Consider the following 21,944-nt stretch of genomic DNA (forward strand, 5'->3'; position numbering starts at 1 on the left):
TAGGATTTTTTTTTTAAAGAAAATGGTTAATAAAGTTTATATTTTTTAATATATATAGTGAAAGCTCTGTGATTCTCACAAATAACTAATCTTTTAGTGGTCTTTCCCACAAGTATTCCCTATACAGTGTTCTAGTTAGAGCAGTGGTTCTCAACCTTCTAGTGCCGTGACCCCTTGATAAAATTTTCCAAGTTGTGGGGACCCCTAACAGTAAAATTATTTCCATAGCGTAGTTTTTCAGCACCCAAGGCAAGACAAGTAATTTGCGCCCCTAACCCACGGACATTTAGCGCTCCCTGATTCACGTCCACTTGTACAGTATTAAAACCCTTTCTGGTACATTTTAGGCCCCATGCACATGAGAAACAAATGCAAACACATGTAAACTCAAGTTTTAACGTTTAGCATTTAAACGCCCGTTTTTGCCGCAAATTTTGCGCCGTTTTGTCGCGTTTAGCGGCGTTTTACCGCATTTGCGGCTATCCGTGTTCATAACAAAGACATTGTAGACCCTCCCAAAGCTTTGAACTGTAAAAATGTTTGCGTCTGAACCCAAAATTTAGCGTCTGAAAAAACGAGCCTAAACCCAACTGCTTTAAAACGCAAAAAAAACGTTAGGATAACATTAAATGTGTTCAGGGGGAAGTTGAAAAAAATGCCCAAATGCCTCTGAACTCGAGTTTACCAGCGTCTCGTGTGCATGGGGCCTTAGGATGTACCACACTTTCTCTTTGTTCTGCTTTTATCTCTCTCTATCCTAATTTATGTTTTTTTCCCCATCCCTCTCTCTAGCCGTCTTCTTGTTCTTGCTCTTATTCTTTCTCTCCTTTTTCTTTGTTCCTCCCCCTCTTTTACTCTCCTCCCTTCCATGTATTCTCTATTTTTACTCCTTCTCTTACTTCTTTGTGGAGGGAAAATGGGATTAGTGGCAGTGCTGGGGGAGTTCTGATCAGCCAACTTAGGTGCTCTTGATCAAGGTCATCTGCTGATCTGAGAACTGTAATGGCAACTATAATCACTGTGTCTCCGACTTTGTGGTGTCTCGTAGAAGTGACACCTATGCCAAAATCAGGAGATAGGGTCTCCTCTGGCCCCTCCCCCTTCACATTCCTCACCAGTCAGCTGACCTCTAGTCTCTGCCCCCCAGTGATGCCGTGAACTGAATGGGCAACTGCAAAGGGGCTGAGTGGGCGGCCGCAGGCACCAGGGACAGCCCTGCTGGGCGGCCACAAAAAGGCTGAGAGAGCAACACGGGCTTAAGGGACAGCCCAGGATTCGATGACCCCTGGCAAATCGTCATTCGACCCCCGAGGGGGTCCCGACCCCCAGGTTGAGAACCATTGAGTTAGAGGATCTTCCCAAACAAGGAAATGAGAACACATCTATCTTATTTTTCACTCCTTTTTGTGTGACATGAACAACAGGAATTTTCACTTATCAAACAGATATAACCAATTACTTTCTGTGATATATTTAACAGACCAAAGGGAGAAAATAAGAGAACTTTGTTGCTAGTCTTTGCCTACACTTTAAACTATTATGCCCCATACACACGATCGGATTTTCCGTCGGAAAAAAATCAGATGGTTTTTGCGACAGAATTCCGCTCAAGCTTGACTTGTATGAACACGGTCACACAAAAGTTCTCTGAACTTTCGTCCGTCAAGACTGCAGTGATGTACAACACTACGAGGAGCCGAGATAATGAAGTTCATTACCTAAGAGCATGCGTCTAATTGTTTCCGAGCATACGTCGGAATTTTGCGTGTCAGAATTGCTACAGATGATCAGATATTCCAATAGGATTTTTTTTCGTCTGAATATTTGAGAACCAGCTCTCAATCTTTTCCTGGTGGAAATTCCAACAACAAAGTCTGATGGAGCACACACACGGTCGGAATTTCCGTTCAAAACCTCACATCAGACTTTTTCTGTCGGAATTTCAGATCGTGTGTATGGGGCATTAGAAGGAAAGACAAAGTCAGAATAAACAGGTTGCATATGATCCGATCATAATGCAGCCCACACAACAATGGCTGCCCTTATGGTGATTCCATTGTCTTCTGTAGCAGTGATTACGTAATTTATTGTAAAATTGTTAGAGACAAGATTAAGAACCCAGTGATTGCTAAGCATGAAGAGCTGTGTAAAAAATGAAAAGCACATCTCTGTCAATAACGCTAATCCTTGGTAACCTCATGTGAGTGCTTTATAATTTGTCTACAGACTCTCTTTAAGCATGCATTAAAGAAATTACATTGATTTTTATTCATTTTTGCATGGAATACATTTTCTTTTGTCAATCTCTTTTGACTTTTTTCTCGCTGTTCTTTTTTAACACAGTGATAAAAAAAGAGCTATTAATTTATTATTTATTTATTCGTGTTTATGTAGTATAAATCGGTTCCAAACATTTAAAGACTTAATAAGGATGAAAAAAAAAGACTTACATCCATCAAATTAACCTTTCAGAACTCCTGCAGCTTTGGTCCAAGGGACGGACAAAATTACCCCCTTCTCTAATAGAATTGGTGCTAATGTTTCCACACTGGGAAAACATTCAATTCCCTGGATCAGAAAAGTCCCATATTGTCCTAAAGTAATTATACATTTGGGTAATTGTTTTCCAAAAAGGATACTGCACTATTACTTACAAATCGGACAGCTGCTAGCACTACAACGTAATAGGACATTGTGTAATTATTAAAAACAAAGACAAGTGCTGCGCTATAAATGTTTAACATGTGATAAATACTGTAAAGTGAATATGCAAGGTAAAACACACAAAATTTTTATATTAACACGAAAAGTGAATTTTAAATGAATCTGACACCGTATCCTTATGGGGGGAGGCACTCTCTCTGTCATGTAGTCCAACAATCATAGAAGATAAAACACATTGTATACAACATGTGTCAATTAGTCCAGGGATTCCATTCAATAAATCTTCACAGATGTGTTCTTTCTCAGGGCCGCCATCAGGGGGTACAGGCATTACACCTGTAAAGGGCCCGTTTTTTTTTTTTGCATTACACCTATAAGGGGCCCGATGGTCCCCAGGGCCCCCTACAGGCCCAGATGGCCCCCCTCCCAGTTTTTTTTATTTATTTTGTTTTGCATTACACCTGTAAGGGGCCCAATGGTCCCCAGGGCCCCTTACAGGCCCGGCCGGGCCCCCTCACGTTTTTTTAATATATTTTTTTTAATTACACTTGTAAGGGGCCCGATGGTCCCCACCCCCCCCCCCACTTATTATCTCGCGTCAGGAGAGAAGAGATTACACTTGTTTTTTTTTTGTCAGCCCTCCCCCGGTTCTCTTCTCCAGGGGGCCCTGCTTAAAGCTGTGTAAGGGGGCCCCAAAATGTGTGATGGCTGCCCTGTCCTTTCTCAACACGTTTCACATATCCAGCTTCATCAGGAGAACAAGGAGAGGGGACATTCAAACTTCAGTTCTGGGTGTTCCTTGTTAAAGAAAGAGATGCAAAAGTCTGGATCAAAGCTTGCTCTTCTTCAATGGTACTCCATCCTGATTTCCATTGCTCCCCTCTACCTTCTTCCAAAATAATTCAACCACCAGTGGAATTCAAGTCCTCATTAGCTTGCTGGGCTGCTGGAAGCCCAACGCAGGAGCATCAGGCGGCTGACATGCAATCAAAAGCTCAGGCAGAGGTAAAAGTACTGGAAATCAACGTCAGGAAATGTCCTGCAATCTGCAGATACATGAATTGGAGAGTTTGGGCTAGGCACTGCATGCAGTTCCACCTAGCGGCGGAAATAGAGAATGCATAACCCCCCTGTGCCAGTGTATGCAAAGCGCTTCATTGCATGCTACATTGATTAGGGTCGTGTCCCTTTAATCAGAAAGAGAAGAAAAATAACATGAGTATTCGTAACTTTAGCTGCTGGGATGAGACATACAGTACATTAATGTATAAATTACATTCATGAATCATAATAGTTTATTTATTTAAACAAGACAGGCTTTTAATATAGTTGAGTGCACAACAAGTAGATTTGTTATTTTAATTTATTGCATGATGTGTCATATTTGTTATATGGGTATAAAGCCAATGTAGTAAGCAGTGAATGACTCTCTTGTACTCTCTGCCTTTCTCTCCTGCCTTCTCAACATCCTTTTTCTATATGAAAGTCAGAAGCAGTCTGCTGTATTCTTTTTTTATTTTATTTTTACTTTACGGTCCAGACATTGTGAGAGACTACATTGTAGTGTCTCTTGTTGTTGGGCATCTGCTGGGTCAGGATGAATTTTAAGTTTATGTTTAGTCTCCAGCTCATACATTTTTTCCAACAGGTTTGCTATCTCTTTCTGTTTTTCTTTTTTAATACGAGAGCCATGTGCTATCAATTCACCTCTAATAACCGCTTTATGGGCTTCCAAGACTGCTTGTTCGGACACTCCCCCGGATATATTCATTTCAAAGTATGTTCCCATTTTAGGAAGTAATGCCTCCACTACAAGTTTATCACCTAATAATGACTCATTCAACCGCCAGGTTTGTTCCATGTGACCTGCAGAGACCAGGAAAAGGGTCAAGGTTAAAGGAACATGGTCTGAAATAGTAATAGATTCAATAGTACAAGAACAGACATTTTTCAAATAAAACTGATCTACAAAAAATAAATCAAAACTAGAATACTGTAGGTATCATGCGTTTTGGATAATAACTATAATCCTTTACCCCGGTGTGTATTACCCACCAGCTGTCAACCAGGTGGAAAGAGTGAAAAATTTGCATATTTTTTAAAGCTCGAAAAGATAGTGGGGATTTACCCATAAAAGTGTCCAGACTTGGGTCTAATGTAAGATTAAAATATCCTCCCAAAATCAAAAACCCTCCCTGAACTGCTCCAACATCTTCAGGGTTTTGGCGAGAAAATTGACTGTACCTGTATTGGGTGCATAAATCGAGGCAAACGTACAACAATGACCATGCAACATACCCTTAACAAAAAAAGTGACCCTCCAGGTCCATTTTCAAGGACATAAGAAGCATTGGGCATGACTTTCTAAAGGCTATTGTCACCCCCCCTTGCCCTAATAGGGGATGTTGCATGGAACCATTGATTAAAGGGATATAGGGGCATACTAGGGGTGGACCCTGCCACAAAGTGTGTCTCCTGCAAAAAAAATAAACATATGTGGCAAGGTGACGCAATTCATGCGAGAGACGGTCCCTTTTGTGAGATGAACACACACCCCTCACATTATAAGATACAATTTTTAAAGTGGTTGTAAACCACTTCAGGGTAGTTATACCTACAGGTAAGCCTAGATTAAGGCTTACCTAACGTGCTTGCAATATCTCCGAGACCTACACGTCTCAGAGATATTTGCAATTTCCCCAAGCGCCACCACCTTCTGGGCATACGCCGTCTTTAAAGGACACTCTGTGCCGTTTTAAACCGGGGTCATGCAGTGAAAAGCGGTGATACCTGGAAGTAACCTTCAGAAGAGATGTTGTCGCTGGAGGGGGGGGGATGAGGACCGCTGTGGGGGCTTCGATCTAAGGTAAGTCATTCATAATGAGCTAGTATGCTAGTCATACTAGCTCATTATGCCTTTGTCTTTCAGGTTGTTTTTGTTTTATTTTTGGGGTTTACAGCCACTTTAATGGAGCAGCCATTACTTAAGTTCTGCACTGGGTACCTGAATAGAACACAAACAAAAACCATAAAAAGAAAAAAAAAGGAAGAAAAAAAGAAAAATAGAACCATACCAAAATACTCCCCTCTGTGGAGTATACCAACTAGCAGGAAGAGGGGTCTGTGCAGGTGTCGACACCCCGTATCCAGACCTCTCCACCCACCTGCTAAATTGCAGATTATCAAGTCCCTTATATCGGGACCAACCTAATGAGAAAAAAAAAACATATACCTAAATACATTGATGGGGGTCCAACTTCCCCCGGGCACTATAACCTTAATTCCTGCTTTATTAGCTGAATCTATCTAGCTATCCCCTCTATAGGGCCACCTAAACACCCACAAAAAAAAAGAAAGAAGAAAAGCACCAAAAACAAACACAGAAAACACAAAACAAGAAGGTGCCATAAATACAAATTACCCATGACATCTACTCTAACGTGTGTTAACTTGATTTCTGAAAATTGCTAACACATGTAATTCCAACTACATTTCAACCAAAAAAAAAATGGGGGAGAAGGGGAATTTTTTTTTTTCTTCCTCTGAGTGGGTCCTGTAGGAGTCAATCTGCTCCTGCATGAACGATTCCTATTCTGGGCCTTAGTAGGAATTTGCTAGCCAGCGTTCAGGGCCCTGTAAGGGAGATACAGAATTAGTCATTCTCCAGTCCAAAAAATCAGTTGGGGGAGGATCCAATGTTTTCACAAGCAACTGTAAGGCCTTGTACTAACGGCAGGACATGTCAGATGAAAACGGCCTGCAGACCGTTTCCATCGGACATGTCTGGCCGGGGACTGCCCGGGGACTTCTGTTCGATGGCTATACACACCATCGAACAGAAGTCCGCGCGTAAACAATACGCGGGGCGTGTCCGCGGTGTCGCCGCGACAATGACGCGGCGACGTGGGCGGCCCGCCTTTAAAATGCTTCCACGCATGCGTCGAAGTCATTCGACGCATGCGAGGGATGGCGGGCGGCAGGACATGTACGGTAGGTCTGTACAGACGACCGTACATGTCCGGGCGGACAGGTTTCCAGCGGACTGTTTTAAAGCAAGTCCAGGAAACAGTTGTCCGCTGGAAACCTGTCCGATCGGCCCGAAAATGGTCTGCTCGGGCCAACACACGGCCAAACATGTCTGCTGAAACTGGTCTGCGGACCAGTTTCAGCAGACATGTTTGGTCGTGAGTACGGGGCCTTAGTCATCCTTAGTATGGAGGGTCACCTTTTTGCCATTCCGATGGCCGCTAAGCTAAATAGAAACCCCCAGTGATAGTTGACCTCCACATAGCGTAAAGCTTCCAGCAGAGGTCGGACAGTTCGACGCTGCAAAAGAGTCCGGCGTGATATAACAGAATACAAGGACAGATATGCTCCATCAAAGACAATATCAGATTTACTGTGTGCAATTTTCATAATAGCTTATTTTACTGAGCGGTTGTGTAATTTACATATAACATCTCTCAGCCTCTCTGTATTCTGAATAACATACAGTAGGTGTTTGTGATATTGTGCTTTTAGCACGACAGCGTCGCGCTGATACTCGGCGACACGGTGCCGAGATCTCGCCGACATCTTGCACTCACTGGAATAGTGACAGCACATCCCAGCAAGCGCGTCATAGAAGCGACGGGAGATCCGACTTGGATTCCCGCCAATTCTACACGTGTGCGGCGTTTGTTATGAATCCTGAAGGGGAAGTCCCCGCCGGATTTTAAATAAAAATCCGGCATGGGTCCCCCCTCAGGAGCATACCGGGCCCTTAGGTCTGTTATGGGTTGTAAGGAGAGCCCCCCTACGCCGAAAAAATGGCGTAGGGGGTCCCCCTACAATCCATACCAGACCCGTATCCAAAGCACGCTACCCGGCCAGCCAGGAAGGGAGTGGGGACGAGCGAGCGCCCCCCCCCCCTCCTGAGCCGTACCAGGCTGCATGCCCTCAACATGGGGGGGTTGGGTGCTCTGGGGCAGGGGGGCGCACTGCGGCCCCCCCACCTCAGAGCACCCTGTCCCCATGTTGATGAGGACAGGGCCCCTTCCCGACAACCCTGGCCGTTGGTTGTCGGGGTATGCGGGCGGGAGGCTTATCGGAATCTGGGAGCCCCCTTTAATAAGGGGGCCCCCAGATACCGGCCCCCCACCCTAAGTGAATGAGTATGGGGTACATCGTACCCCTACCCATTCACCTGCAAGAAAAGTGGTAAAAACACAAATAAACCACACAGTGTATTAAAATATTTTATTTTTCTGCTCCGGAGGCCGCCCCCTGTCTTCTTTATTAGCTCTTTTACCAGGGGGGCTTCTTCTTTGACGTCTTCGGGTGGGTGGGGGCCGCCGTCTGGTTCTCTTCCACCGCCGGGGGGGGTGGCTTTTAAAAAAGCCCCCACCCCCCGGCGGGTTTCCTCCGGCGTCTTCGGCGGGGCTCTTCTTCTTCCGCTATCCCGACGGGTCTTCTCCGCTATCCGGGGGGTCTTCTCAACTCTCCGGGGTTCTCCTTCTGTCTTCGCCGCTCTCCGTTGTTGACTCGTCGCACCCCGGTTCTTCGTCTCGCAGTCCGGTCCCTTCTTCCGTGCTGTACGTCTTCTTCCGCGCTGTGACGTCATGTTCTTCACTTCTCTTCTTCTCCTGATGTTGACTCGCCGGTCCTCCTCGCTGAAATGACGGATGCGCGCCTTGCATCGGACCTATATAGGCCTCACAGTCCCATCATGCTCTGTACCTACCCATGTGGTAGGTATCACATGGGTAGGTACAGAGCATGATGGGACTGTGAGGCCTATATAGGTCCGATGCAAGGCGCGCATCCGTCATTTCAGCGAGGAGGACCGGCGAGTCAACATCGGGAGAAGAAGAGAAGTGAAGAACATGACGTCACAGCGCGGAAGAAGACGTACAGCACGGAAGAAGGGACCAGACTGCGAGACGAAGAACCGGGGTGCGACGAGTCAACAACGGAGAGCGGCGAAGACAGAAGGAGAACCCCGGAGAGTTGAGAAGACCCCCCGGATAGCGGAGAAGACCCGTCGGGATAGCGGAAGAAGAAGAGCCCCGCCGAAGACGCCGGAGGAAACCCGCCGGGGGGGTGGGGGCTTTTTTAAAAGCCACCCCCCCCGGCGGTGGAAGAGAACCAGACGGCGGCCCCCACCCACCCGAAGACGTCAAAGAAGAAGCCCCCCCTGGTAAAAGAGCTAATAAAGAAGACAGGGGGCGGCCTCCGGAGCAGAAAAATAAAATATTTTAATACACTGTGTGGTTTATTTGTGTTTTTACCACTTTTCTTGCAGGTGAATGGGTAGGGGTACGATGTACCCCATACTCATTCACTTAGGGTGGGGGGCCGGTATCTGGGGGCCCCCTTATTAAAGGGGGCTCCCAGATTCCGATAAGCCTCCCGCCCGCATACCCCGACAACCAACGGCCAGGGTTGTCGGGAAGGGGCCCTGTCCTCATCAACATGGGGACAGGGTGCTCTGAGGTGGGGGGGCCGCAGTGCGCCCCCCTGCCCCAGAGCACCCAACCCCCCCATGTTGAGGGCATGCAGCCTGGTACGGCTCAGGAGGGGGGGGGGCGCTCGCTCGTCCCCACTCCCTTCCTGGCTGGCCGGGTAGCGTGCTTTGGATACGGGTCTGGTATGGATTGTAGGGGGACCCCCTACGCCGTTTTTTTTCGGCGTAGGGGGGCTCTCCTTACAACCCATAACAGACCTAAGGGCCCGGTATGCTCCTGAGGGGGGACCCATGCCGGATTTTTATTTAAAATCCGGCGGGGACTTCCCCCTCAGGATTCATAACAAACGCCGCACACGTGTAGAATTGGCGGGAATCCAAGTCGGATCTCCCGTCGCTTCTATGACGGCTCTGTCTCCATCGCGGCAAGCCAGCTCGGCGCTGGCTCCCGCGATGGGGCTCGTAGGTGCTCAATCTCGCCGAGAAAGAGAGCGAGATTGACACAAAATCGGGTTCACCTACTGTAAGATGGAATACAGTGAACCCGATCCACCTCAATAAACTCAGATGCAGAGTCCCCCATAATCTGACTAAAAAACTCTTGAACTGTTGAAAGCAATTTGGGCTTCCGAATAGTTTCAGGTAAGCCCCTTATGCATACATTTTGACAGCGTGCCTGTTCTTATAATCATCCAGCTGATCCCTGTAGAAGTTTAAAACCTCCTCATGATGTTTAGTAATATCTTGAATATCAGCCACAGCCTGCACCATTGCCTCATGGCCATTTTCCAATGCCCTATGTCCTAATGCCAGTGTGTCTTCCCTAAGGCCCTCCACCGTTTGTTGGAATGATTGTTCCACAGCGGTTATCAGTTGCTGAATGTCTGCCTTTAAGAGCCCTTAAAAGCTCTCTAATGTCCAACTATATGCCCTCTACATCCACATCTGACCATAGAGATGGCTTATCCCCGCTCCATACTGGGCTAGGGTCCCTCTCCCAGGGAGCTGGGTCCAGCTGATAGCTGTCTATTGTCAATGTCCACAAGGTCCTCTTCAAATGCTCATTGCAGACAGTTCCTCACTAAAAGCTGGCACTGCTGGCATACCCTCAGATCCCGCCCCCCCCCATGTGTATTGGTAACAGGGTACATTGTACCCCTACCATTTCACAAAAAAATTTGTAAAAATCACAGGAGTCAGCTCGGCACAAGTCCTTTATTAAAAAAAAAAATCAAGCAATGTAAATCCATCTCGAGTTCCAGAATGAGGAAAATGAAAACCATGCAATAGCTCTGTCTCCATGGGTTGCTCCGGTTGACTGACGCGTCTTCCGATGTGACAGCTGTTATATAGCTGAGGGCCGGGCCACCCGGTTACGTGTACGAGTGACCCTGCCCCCCTCTGGTGCCACGGGAAACCCCATAGCGTCAGAGAGGAATATTATCATATTCTCCACATAGTCCAGCTCTGATCTGCCCTAGGACTCCACAGCCATTCTCCTGTACTGGGCTTTGTTTTGCCTTCCAGAGTCCACACCCTCTGTTCTCATTGGCTGGGGAGAAGCTATGAGCCATTTCCTATATGGAGAGGAGCATTGAATGAGAACAGCCCAGGATGGGGAAGTATCTGTGCTGTGTGCTGGCAACATAGAATGGTAATCGAGCTCAGCGAGTTAAGAGGAGAGTACCGTCCTGTAGCCACGATGGGACTGGTGAGGTAAGACACCGCTTAGTTTCTCCTAGTCACCATCTGGGATCTCTGTACCCCCAAAAGAAGAAGAAAAATCTTCTTTATTCCAATATCAACTCTGTGAAAGTTCTGTGCATAATCAGATAATCATGTGGAATCACAACGTGTGGAAAGATCTGGATCAATGTTCCCTGAGAGTGCTGACCCTTACCAGATATTCAGATCCAAAGGATCAAGCCAAGCGGATTAGCCACACACCTGGGCTGCATAGGAGATCAGGATCTTGATAAGGTCTTCCCAGCAGTGGATCAGTGGAACATCCAGAAAGCAAAAAAAATAAAACTAGATAGTGTGATATTGTCAGGTAATCACACACAGAAATTCCCCCTGTGACTGGCAGACGGACAGTGTGACATGCAAACCACCACCTAAAAACACACTGACCCTTACCAGAGATCTGGGTATAAACAAATCGAAAACACACGGGGGATATGGGCAGCCACTGGAAATGAATTCTCCCACAGACAATCCTCGGATTCACCAAAGTGTATTAGACAATCCGCGGTCTCTCTCCTGTCTCCTTCGTTTGACATGTGCTGATACCCAGATCTCTGGTAAGGGTCAGTGTGTTTTTAGGTGGTGGTTTGCATGTCACACTGTCCGTCTGCCAGTCACAGGGGGAATTTCTGTGTGTGATTACCTGACAATATCACACTATCTAGTTTTATTTTTTTTGCTTTCTGGATGTTCCACTGATCCACTGCTGGGAAGACCTTATCAAGATCCTGATCTCCTATGCAGCCCAGGTGTGTGGCTAATCCGCTTGGCTTGATCCTTTGGATCTGAATATCTGGTAAGGGTCAGCACTCTCAGGGAACATTGATCCAGATCTTTCCACACGTTGTGATTCCACATGATTATCTGATTATGCACAGAACTTTCACAGAGTTGATATTGGAATAAAGAAGATTTTTCTTCTTCTTTTGGGACTTTATAGTGTTCACTATTTTTTGATAAAGTCACGTTTTTTTAGCGCAACTCCATTCCTTCTTTTCATAGTATCTTTTGTTTGTATAAACATTTTGAGTTTGCAGCTGTTTTTATTATTGTTATAGATAAGCGCACTTTTTCCATTTTTTGCATCTCTGTACCCCCACCTGAGGATGTCCGCTTACCCCACTTCCCTGAAAACTGGGGAAAAGACACACACCTCCAGGAGGTGACCTTCCCCTGACACCTGTCAGCACTGACGAGAAACCTTCAGAAATTGCTAAAGCAAATCCCTTAACACCTCCTGAGGGGCTGAAGGCTCCAGATTTTGTGTCACATGGCTTTGCCCCCCAAATCTAAGCTGCACCCACCAAGCCCCCTGACCACCCCCTCTGCCCTGGGTGCTATGCCTGGCTGCTGAGATCTTTTCCCATCACAGCACTCTATACTGCTCCTCCTATGCAGGGCTGAAATCACATTCCATTACAACACAGCCAGTCAGCCACGATCTGCACAGGGTGTATCTGCCTACTGCAACTACACTTCCATTCCGAACAAAGAATTTCACAGGTCAGAACAGCAACATAAAAGCCAGAAACACCCTGTGAAGGCTGACAGACTGTGTGTAAAGGAATGTGATTTCAGCCCCGTGTAGTGTGGATGGAGCTGTATACAGTGCTGGGATGGAAAAGGAGCTCTGCCATGTGACCTGCCAGGGCTCCCTGTCCTCTGATCCTCCAGTGGTGATCCCTGTCCTCTGATGTAAGGAGGAACTCTGGGAACTTAAAACTCTTAAGCCACTTTGAGTATCTTGGTGTGCAGTGGGTGTATCTGCACGCACAGTGGAAGTGGTGGGTGGTAGTGGGGGGGGGGCAGGTCAACTTTTGCATTGGGGCCCACAGGCTTCAAGATACGCCTTGGCTTGGCTGAGAGCAAGGCATGGCTTGAATCTGGGTCAGGGATTAGTGACTCAGGGAGGCTGAATGACTCATTCAGACAGCTCTTCTGGTGCCTCCCCTTATTTTCTGGAACCTTGGAGAAGGTTCTAGATGTAGTGGGTGGAAGCTAGGAGGGGCTGTTTGGCATATTTATGAGGTCCTGACCAATCCCTAGCAAAAGTGGCTGGAAAAGGGAAGGCCACCTCATAAATTTACATGAGTCATACCCAGCAGGGGTAGTTGGGTGGAAGATGGAGATGGAGTGCTGAGGAGGCTGTCGGATGCCCTCCCAGGGCACCCCCTAGTCTGGGGGGTGACGTCGGGTCTAGGACTTGGGTACTGAAAGGATCCCCCAACACACAGAAGAAAACATTCCTGGAGGCACAGGAGCAAAGAGGACAGCGGGAGCAGGTGAGCACATTTGTGAGATCTCCTGAGGAATCAGCCAGGTGGACTGGTGAGTGTTCAGTCTTGGACGACTGTGGAGAAAGTGTCAGTATGGAAAACTGGTGTGCTTTATATATATATAATTGTGTGTGTGTGTGTGTATGTATGTGTATATATATATATATATATATATATATATATATATATATATATATTAGGTTTATTAGGTAATCTGGTTTATGTATTCCAAACACTTGGATGCTTACAATTAAATTGTTTGAAGTGTGGTTCAAAGTGTTATCAAATAAATGACACTACAAGTGACACATTAAAAATTCAAGATAAGGCAGTCTATGTGCCGAGCTTCTATCACTTTATCGAACTTGCAGCATGTTGCTTCATTAGAAAGGCACAGCAGAAACTCAAATCCTGCAGTTTGCTTTATGATTGAAATCTGTGTGAAAAATTCATGTGAATAGAAAATGTGTTGTCTTTTCTCTTCTTCCTTTGGCTAAACAAAGGAAGAATTAAAACAATAAATTGTTGTGACATCATTTGTCAGCATTAATCAGAGGGAAAATTTACAGCATCACTTGAAAAACCTCTGTTGTGTATGTGGCTCAGTAATTAGTTTTAATAAAACAAACAGTGTTAAAATCAAATGTAAATCAGGACTTCAATAGATTTCTAAATGGATTCAACTGTTATTAAGGTGGCCATTAAATATTTACAGAGCTTCAAAGCTGCGCTAAACCTCATACACACAGGCTCCAGAGGTAGAATTTGGTGCTACCCCCCCCCAAACGCTGCACCTAAATTGGTTCATTATGCTCTGTACACACAGGCAGCTAAATTAATTATTTTTTCCTGTACTTTGCTATACGCTATGTGAGATAAGTGAGTATTACTGTGATCGGGCACTGCACCCATTTTGGGGGCATATTCCTCTTCATCGGACATGTCTGCTGGGATGTTTTGGTCTGATGTGTGTACACACCATCAGACCAAAATCCCCGCGGACAGAGAACACTGTGACGTATACGACACCAACGTTCTCTAATGCGGAAGTTCAATGCTTCCACGCATGCGTCGAATCAATTCGACACATGTGCGGGATATACGTCATAACCAGCGGACATGTCTGATGAGTCATACTGACCATCGGACATGTCCGACGGACATGGTTCCAGCGGACAAGTTTCTTAGCATGCTAAGAAACTTTTGTCCGCTGGAAACCTGTCCGCTAGCCCAGGAATCCGGTCCGGTAGGCCCTACACACGGTCGGACATGTCCGCGGACCAGTTTCAGCAGACATGTTCGGTCGTGTGTACGAGGGCCAAGATCAGTATTAAGGGAGGAATTACATGTCAATATGGAAATCACTCAAAGAAGGTGGCAGCTCCCCTAAACAACGTCTTGAGTAAACTCAATATACATATAAAATAAAAATGAACATCTGAGTGTAAACTGTGCAAAAAACAGCATGAAGGTATTAATGAAGTAATGCACTGACATATAGTGAAGGAAGAATTAACATGTCATTCATGGATGAGTTGTCATAAATGGCAGGAATTGGCAAGCAAACGGCTGGGGTGTGCCGAGTTCGGCCAGGAAGCTGCTGGGTAGAAATAAAGAGAGACTAATGGAAAAAGGAAACGTAAGGAATGGACATTATAGGCATATTTAAAAGTGTACTGATAAAAATTTTTATTAGAACAATATTTAATCAAACAATTACTTCCAAGTATAAAAAAGTATACAGTATACCACAATGGGGAACCTTGAAACGTGTTGTTCAGTGACTATTAACAGTAACACTGAACTACCAATATATTAAAAACCAAACTGTAGAGAGCAAAATCACCCCTAAGGTGAGTAGGTTACCCCAATGTAAGAATCAATGTTTGAATAAATATTTGTTTTAATAAAAATTGTTTTCCATAAGCTTTGAAATATTCCTATAAAGTCAATTCCTTCTGTTCACTTGTTCCAATAGACTTGATTAGGATGTGGCATAATATACCTTTGGTTGTCCACAATACCACCCTGTGAGGACACCATTTACTTATCTTCAGCATGGATATGAAGAGAAGCGCTGTAGCTTGGGTGGCCTGGCTTGTATTGTGGCTTCCAGGTGTCCTCAGCCCGCCCCAACAGGAAGCCGCCACAAAAGCCGTCCCACTTGCACTCCAGCTCGCCAAGCTACATCTCTTCTTTTCACATAAACCCAGCAGCTTCCTGGCCAAACTCAGCACACTACAGCCGCTTGCCTGACAATCTCTGCCATTGATAACCACCCCTCAATGAGTGTTATGCTGATTCTTCCTTCATTATATGATAGTGCATTACTTTAATAATACCTTTATGCTGTTTTTTGCACAGTTTACACTCAGATAGAGGCACCCTCTGTTCCTTTCTGTTTTATATGTGTATTAGGTTTATTCAAAACCTTGTTTTTTGGAGCTGTCACCTTCTTTGAGTGATTCTTGACTTGTGTGGTGGCTGGAACAGGCTGAGGACACCTGGATGCTGCCGCACAAACCAGTCTTCTCCTTAGTCTTCATGAGGGAATTGGGGGGCTTCTGTAACCAAAACTGCAGTGTTTATCCTCATGACACATCACAGGAAGCACCCTTATGTCTAACAGAGGACAGAACTAGAATTAGACTTGAGAAACTTAACATTAATAAATCACCAGGACCAGATGGCTTGCACCCAAGGGTACTTAGGGAACTCAGTCAAGTAATTGCCAGACCATTGTTCCTAATTTTTACTGACAGTCTACTGACTGGAATGGTACCAGCGGATTAGAGAAAAGCCAATGTAGCACCAATATTTGCAAAGGGCCCAAAATACATCCCTGGGAATTACAGACCAGTTAGCCTAACATCTATAGTATGCAAGTTCTTGGAGGGGATGTTAAGGCACTATATACAAGATTTTGGTAATGAAAACAGTATCATTAACAGTAATCAGCATGGATTCATGAAGAATAGTTCTTGTCAAACCAATCTATTAACCTTTTATGAGGAGGTGAGTTGCCATCTAGATAAAGGAAGGCCCGTAGACGTGGTGTATCTGGATTTTGCAAAAGCAGTTGACACAGTTTCCCATAAACGTTTACTGTACAAAATAAGGTCCGTTGGCATGGACAATAGGATGAGTACATGGATTGAAAACTGGCTACAAGGGAGAGTTCAGAGGGTGGTGATAAATGGGGAATACTCGGAATGGTCAGGGGGTCCCACAGGGTTCTGTGCTGGGACCACACCTATTTAATTTGTTCATAAACGACCAGGAGGATGGGGTGAACAGTTCAATCTCTGGATTTGCAGACGATACTAAGCCAAGCAGGGCAATAACTTCTCTGCAGGATGTGGAAACCTTGCAAGAAGACCTGAACAAATTAACGGAGTGGGCAACTACATGGCAAATGAGGTGCATTTTGGATGGCAAAAATATAAATGCAATTGATACACTAGGGGGGGAATCTCTGGGGGAATCTAGGATGGAAAAGGACCAAGGGGTCCTAGTAGATAATAGGCTCATCAATGGAATGCAATTTCAAGCTGCTGCTAACAGAAAATAAAATATTGGCATGCATTAAAAAAGGATTAACTCCAGAGATAAAAGAATAATTCTCCCTCTCTACAAGACTCTGCTATGGCTGCACCTGGAGTATGCTTTCCAGTTCTGGGCACCAGTCCTCAGGAAGGATGTACTGGAAATGGAAATGGAGAGTACAAAGAAGGGCAACAAAGCAAATAAGGATCTGGAGGATATTAGTTATGAAGAAAGGTTGGGAGCACTGAACTTATTCTCTCTGGAGAAGAGACGCTTTAGAGGGGATATGATTTAAATATACAAATACCGTACTGGTTAGACATGTGCACAGAATTTTTTTTCGTTTTTTTTTGTTCTGTTTCTTATCGTTCCGTAGGTTCGTTCCCGTTCGTTTTTCGTAAGACGCCCGTTTTCCTGTTCTTTCCCGTTCGTTTTTCGTACGACGCGATTTTTTCATATTCCGATCGTTTCGTATTTTGGTTACCGTTTTATTTTCGTACATGCGGGATGGTTCGTTATTCTGTTTAATTCATGTTCGTTACTTGTTAGACAATAATTTTCGTGAATTTTCGTCATTTTGTACTTTCGTAAATATATCGCGGGATTCGCGGCACTTTCAACACGCGGCTCATCCATATTAACTATTGTTAAGCCCCATACACTTGGTCAGACTTTTTTAACAACAAACATAAAAACGATCGTTTTACCGAACGTTCGTTCGTTTTTAAACTCCATCAGAAAACCATTTTTGGGTTCCAGGTTCAAAAGTCTAGCCAACTGATCTCTCCCTTCAGACGAAAATCCACAGAAAAGTTTATTTGGCTCTACTGTACTACTGTACTCAGCACAAAAGAGAAGCTGCTTCACTAACTAACTACACTCACTGTCCATTCAAAAAAACGAAAATGACATCTTATAACAAAAGATTTGCATTCTGTATTTTGAAACCAAATTACGAACAGAAAAAAGGAATTCAGAATACAGAATACAAATCTTTTGTTAAAGGATGTCATATGAACATACAAACAGAAAAAAGAATCAAACAAAATACAGAATGAAAATCTTTTGTTATAGATGTCATATGAACATACGACTGAAAATCAAAATACGAACAGAACAAGGATTCAAACAAAATAAAGAATGCAAGTCTTTTGTTACAGATGTCATATTCGTTCTTTTGCCGTTTTCGTTTTGTCGTATTTTCGTCGGATCGTTCGTTCGTATTTGCGGTTGTTCGTTATGCGACTCATTCGTAATCCCGTCGTTTTCGTATTTTGGTGCTTAAATTTTTTCGTATGTACACATTATTCTGCGGGTACGGAAATGAACATTTTCGTACGAAAATAACATTCGTACGAACGGGAATGCACATATCTAGTACTGGTGACCCCACAATAGGGATAAAACTTTTTTTGCGGAAGGGAGTTTAGCAAGACACGCGGCCATTCACTAAAATTAGAATAAAAGAGGTTTAACATACAGGGATATACACGGCAATACTGACATATAATCACACACATAGGTTGGACTTGATGGACTTGCGTATTTTTTCAACCTCACCTACTATGTAACTATGTAACTATGCAACTTGCGCTCCAGCTCCCCAAGCTATAGTGCTTCTTATCACATCCACCCAGCAGCTTTCTGGCTGAATTCTGCACACGCCAGCCGCTTGCCTGCTGATCTCTGCTATTGATGACAACCCCTCCATGGATGACATACTGATTCTTCTTTCACTATATGTGAGTGCATTCGTTTTATGCCATATTTTGCACAGTTTACACTCAGATGGAGGTGTCCTCTGTTCTTTGCTGTTATGAAACATGTTGTATTCCTGTCCAGGATTCCACCGTGATCTATGTGGGATGTTTAAAGGCACACATCCGACCTGGTAATGTGATTGTATTTGATTTAAAAACAGTAAAATGAAGCAGTGCTATAAAACTATAATCAGTGCAAAGCAGTATAAAGTGCTGAATATAAATATAAAAATAAGGTGCAAATGCAATAAACAAATCCTATGTCAATGTGCAAAAGTGCAATCATATATCATAAAAAATAGTCCAATGACAATAGAAAAAATGTACATCAAATATCACAATGATTGAAAGTCTCTTCAATTGTGCAATTTGTTCTGGCCATTAGAATGCACTAACACTAAAGCCGCGTACACACGACCATTTTTAATGTCCTAGAAAAAAATAAAAATGTTCTCAACGTGATTCTTGTCAAGCCTGCCTTGCATACACACGATCATGAAAAAAAATGCTCAAGCGCGGTGACGTACAACACGTACGACGGCACTATAAAGGGGAAGTTCCACTCAGATGGTGCCACCCTTTGGGCTGCTTTTGCTGATTTCGTGTTAGTAAAAGTTTGGTGAGAGACGCGCTTTTCAGTCTGTTACAGCGTGGCGAATGTGCTATCTCCATTACAAACGCTAGTTTTACCAGAACGAGTGCTCCCGTCTCATAACTTGCTTCTGAGAATGCGCGTTTTTTACCCGTCGTTAAAGCCTACACACTACCGTTTTTCACGACGTGAAAAACGACAATGTGAAAAACGATGAGAAAAATTAGAGCATGTTCTAAATTTTTAATGCCCATTTTTCACGTAGAGAAAAATGCTCTGGAGCCTACACACAATCATTTCATGAGAAACGATCATGTGTTCGCGGCATACAGTAAGTGCCGGTTCACACTACAGCAACATGAAACTCTGCACGACTTTGTGAGGCAACTTCGAGGCAACTTCAAGTCGCCTCCAAGACAGGCAACTTTGCCAGTGGCCAATCAAACAATAATCAGCTCTGTGGGAGGGAGGGGTTTGCCTGAGAAAACAATTTTATCTCAATAGGTAAACGTCTCCTAGAAGTCGCCTTGAAGTAGTACAAGAACCTTTTCTGAAGTCAGAGCCACTAGTGTGCATTAAGATGGCTCTCATTCACTTTAATGTCATTTCTCGTGTTGCGCGACTTGGGGCACACATCGGATCCCAAATCGCGGTAGTTTGAACGGGCACTAACGTGCATTGATATTTATAAACGTTTATGCACATTCCGCATTTTTTCTACACAAACTCATATCTCCTGGTGATGGATTTACAGGCATAAAAAAAAAAAACGCTAATTTTTTGTTGCTTTAAGCCCAGTGTGCTTAAGCCCTAGTATTTAATATGTTTCTTTTTTAGAATTCTAGAAAAATAATATGCACTGATCAAGCAGAAGAACAAGGCTTTGTCATACCATTGGGCACACCTACATCTCTCAATCATCTGATAGAAAAGTGCTTATGGAAATTGTGTTTCTGAATAGATAAACTGTTCCACAGCATGTTTCTGTCTGATAGCAAACAGTCTATATGATTAAGGTAAATATTCTAACCCCAGTTGCTTTAATGTATTGTTCAATGACAAAATTAATAAAATCACTGTGGCTCATTAAAAGCACTGCCTTGTAAATCACTGAGTTATTAAACACACTAGTCTCGGCTTGCTGTAAAATCCTGACAGATGAAGAATGGATTGATAGTTAAAAGCACCTTCACACTGGAAACCAGATAATGCTGCATTCTGTATTATGCTGAGATCAAGGTTTAGAAAACGAAGAACAAGCCAAATGAGACTGTATGCAAATGCACCATAAAATGCCTGTTATTAAGTCCTGTAGGTATTAAATTAAATAGTAAACCCATGTTTAACAAATTTTGCTGTATCAGTAGAGAGCAATAATGTCATATCTGATGTACAACACGTTGTCATTCAGCAATAATTCTGAATGTGCCGCAAGGCAGGAAATGTACGTTGGCTACTCTTGTTTTCACCTCGCTGTCTAACTTTTTCTACAGAATCTGTGAGTTTTATGGCACAGATTTTTTACTATTGGTTTAATGGCTTTTTAAATGAATTGAAACAAAGTGTTGTAAGTATATCCCTTAAAGGAATGATCTTAGTCACTTTACTAACAGAATAGTAATGCTGAATGCCATAGGTATTGCATTGTGGTGTGCACCCCAGATATATATTGTAGAGGTTGGTGTCAGTAGGACAGTGGATGGTGTCAGTCAGTAGAGCAGTGGACAGTGTCAGTAGGGCAGTGGACATTGTCATAAGGACAGAGGACAGTGTCAGAGCAGTGGACTGTGTCTGTAAGGCAGAGATTGGTGTCAGTAGGGCAGTGGATGGTATCAGTAGGTTTTCCCCCCCTTTTTTTCTTTTTTTTCTTTTTTACAATATTATTTTTTATTTTATTTTAATCATGAGCCCCATGGGGGGGGGGTGCTTTGGTAAAATATTTCTTAAGTTTTGGCCAGAGAGAGGGACTGAGGACAAAGTGAAAAGTGCTCTGTGGTGAGCAGCTTCTTGTTCATTCACAAACTGAATCATAGTAATCGATGGTACCGATCACTCACTGTGTTTATTCAGAAAAGGAAGTGGCCGATAATTTATATTTACCGGCCCCTTCCATACTCTGCATTATGAAACATCCACTACAGCAGCCAGAGGGAGAGAACAGAAGTCAGGGGGAAGACACAGGAGGGGGAAGCAGAGAACATTGGCTGCAGTTATAAAATAAACTATTTATATGTACTGTAACAGTGGTTTAGCCACACATCTTCCTTCTAGATCATTCATTATTTAATTGGATGTCTGTCAATAGGTTCCTCTGTAGCAATTTGATATGTTGCTACTCAACGCACTTACAACAAGCTTTTGAAACATTTACAACTGTATTTAATATCATTAATCATTAGAGTTGAGCGGACACCTGGAAGTTCGGGTTCGACTGGTTCAGCCGAACTTCGGAAAAAAGTCCGGGTTTGGGACCCTAACTTGACCCCGAACCCCATTGAAGTCAATGGGGACCCAAACTTTTGAGTATTAAAATGTCTCTAAAAAACTAATGGAACGGGCTAGAGGGCTGCAAAATGGCAGCAAATGTTGGTAAGAGCATGGCAAGTACTCTGCAAACAAATGTGAATAGGGAAATAACTTAAAATAACATAAAATACATACAAATAAAAAAACACTGCAAAATATATATTTTTTGCCCTAAATGGGTGTTTTTTGAATAAAACAATAGAAGAACACTAGCTAAAGTGTTTATCTCACACCTACAGATATGGAGAAAACACTGCAAAACATTGTTTTTCCCTAAATGGATGTTTTTTGAATAGCACAATAGAAGAAAAGTATATAAAGGGTGTATCTCACACGTACAGATATGGTGGAAACACTGCAAATTTTTTATTTATTTTTGCCCTAAATGG

This window comes from Rana temporaria, chromosome 10 (genome assembly GCF_905171775.1).
Source record: "Rana temporaria chromosome 10, aRanTem1.1, whole genome shotgun sequence".
NCBI lineage: Eukaryota > Metazoa > Chordata > Amphibia > Anura > Ranidae > Rana > Rana temporaria.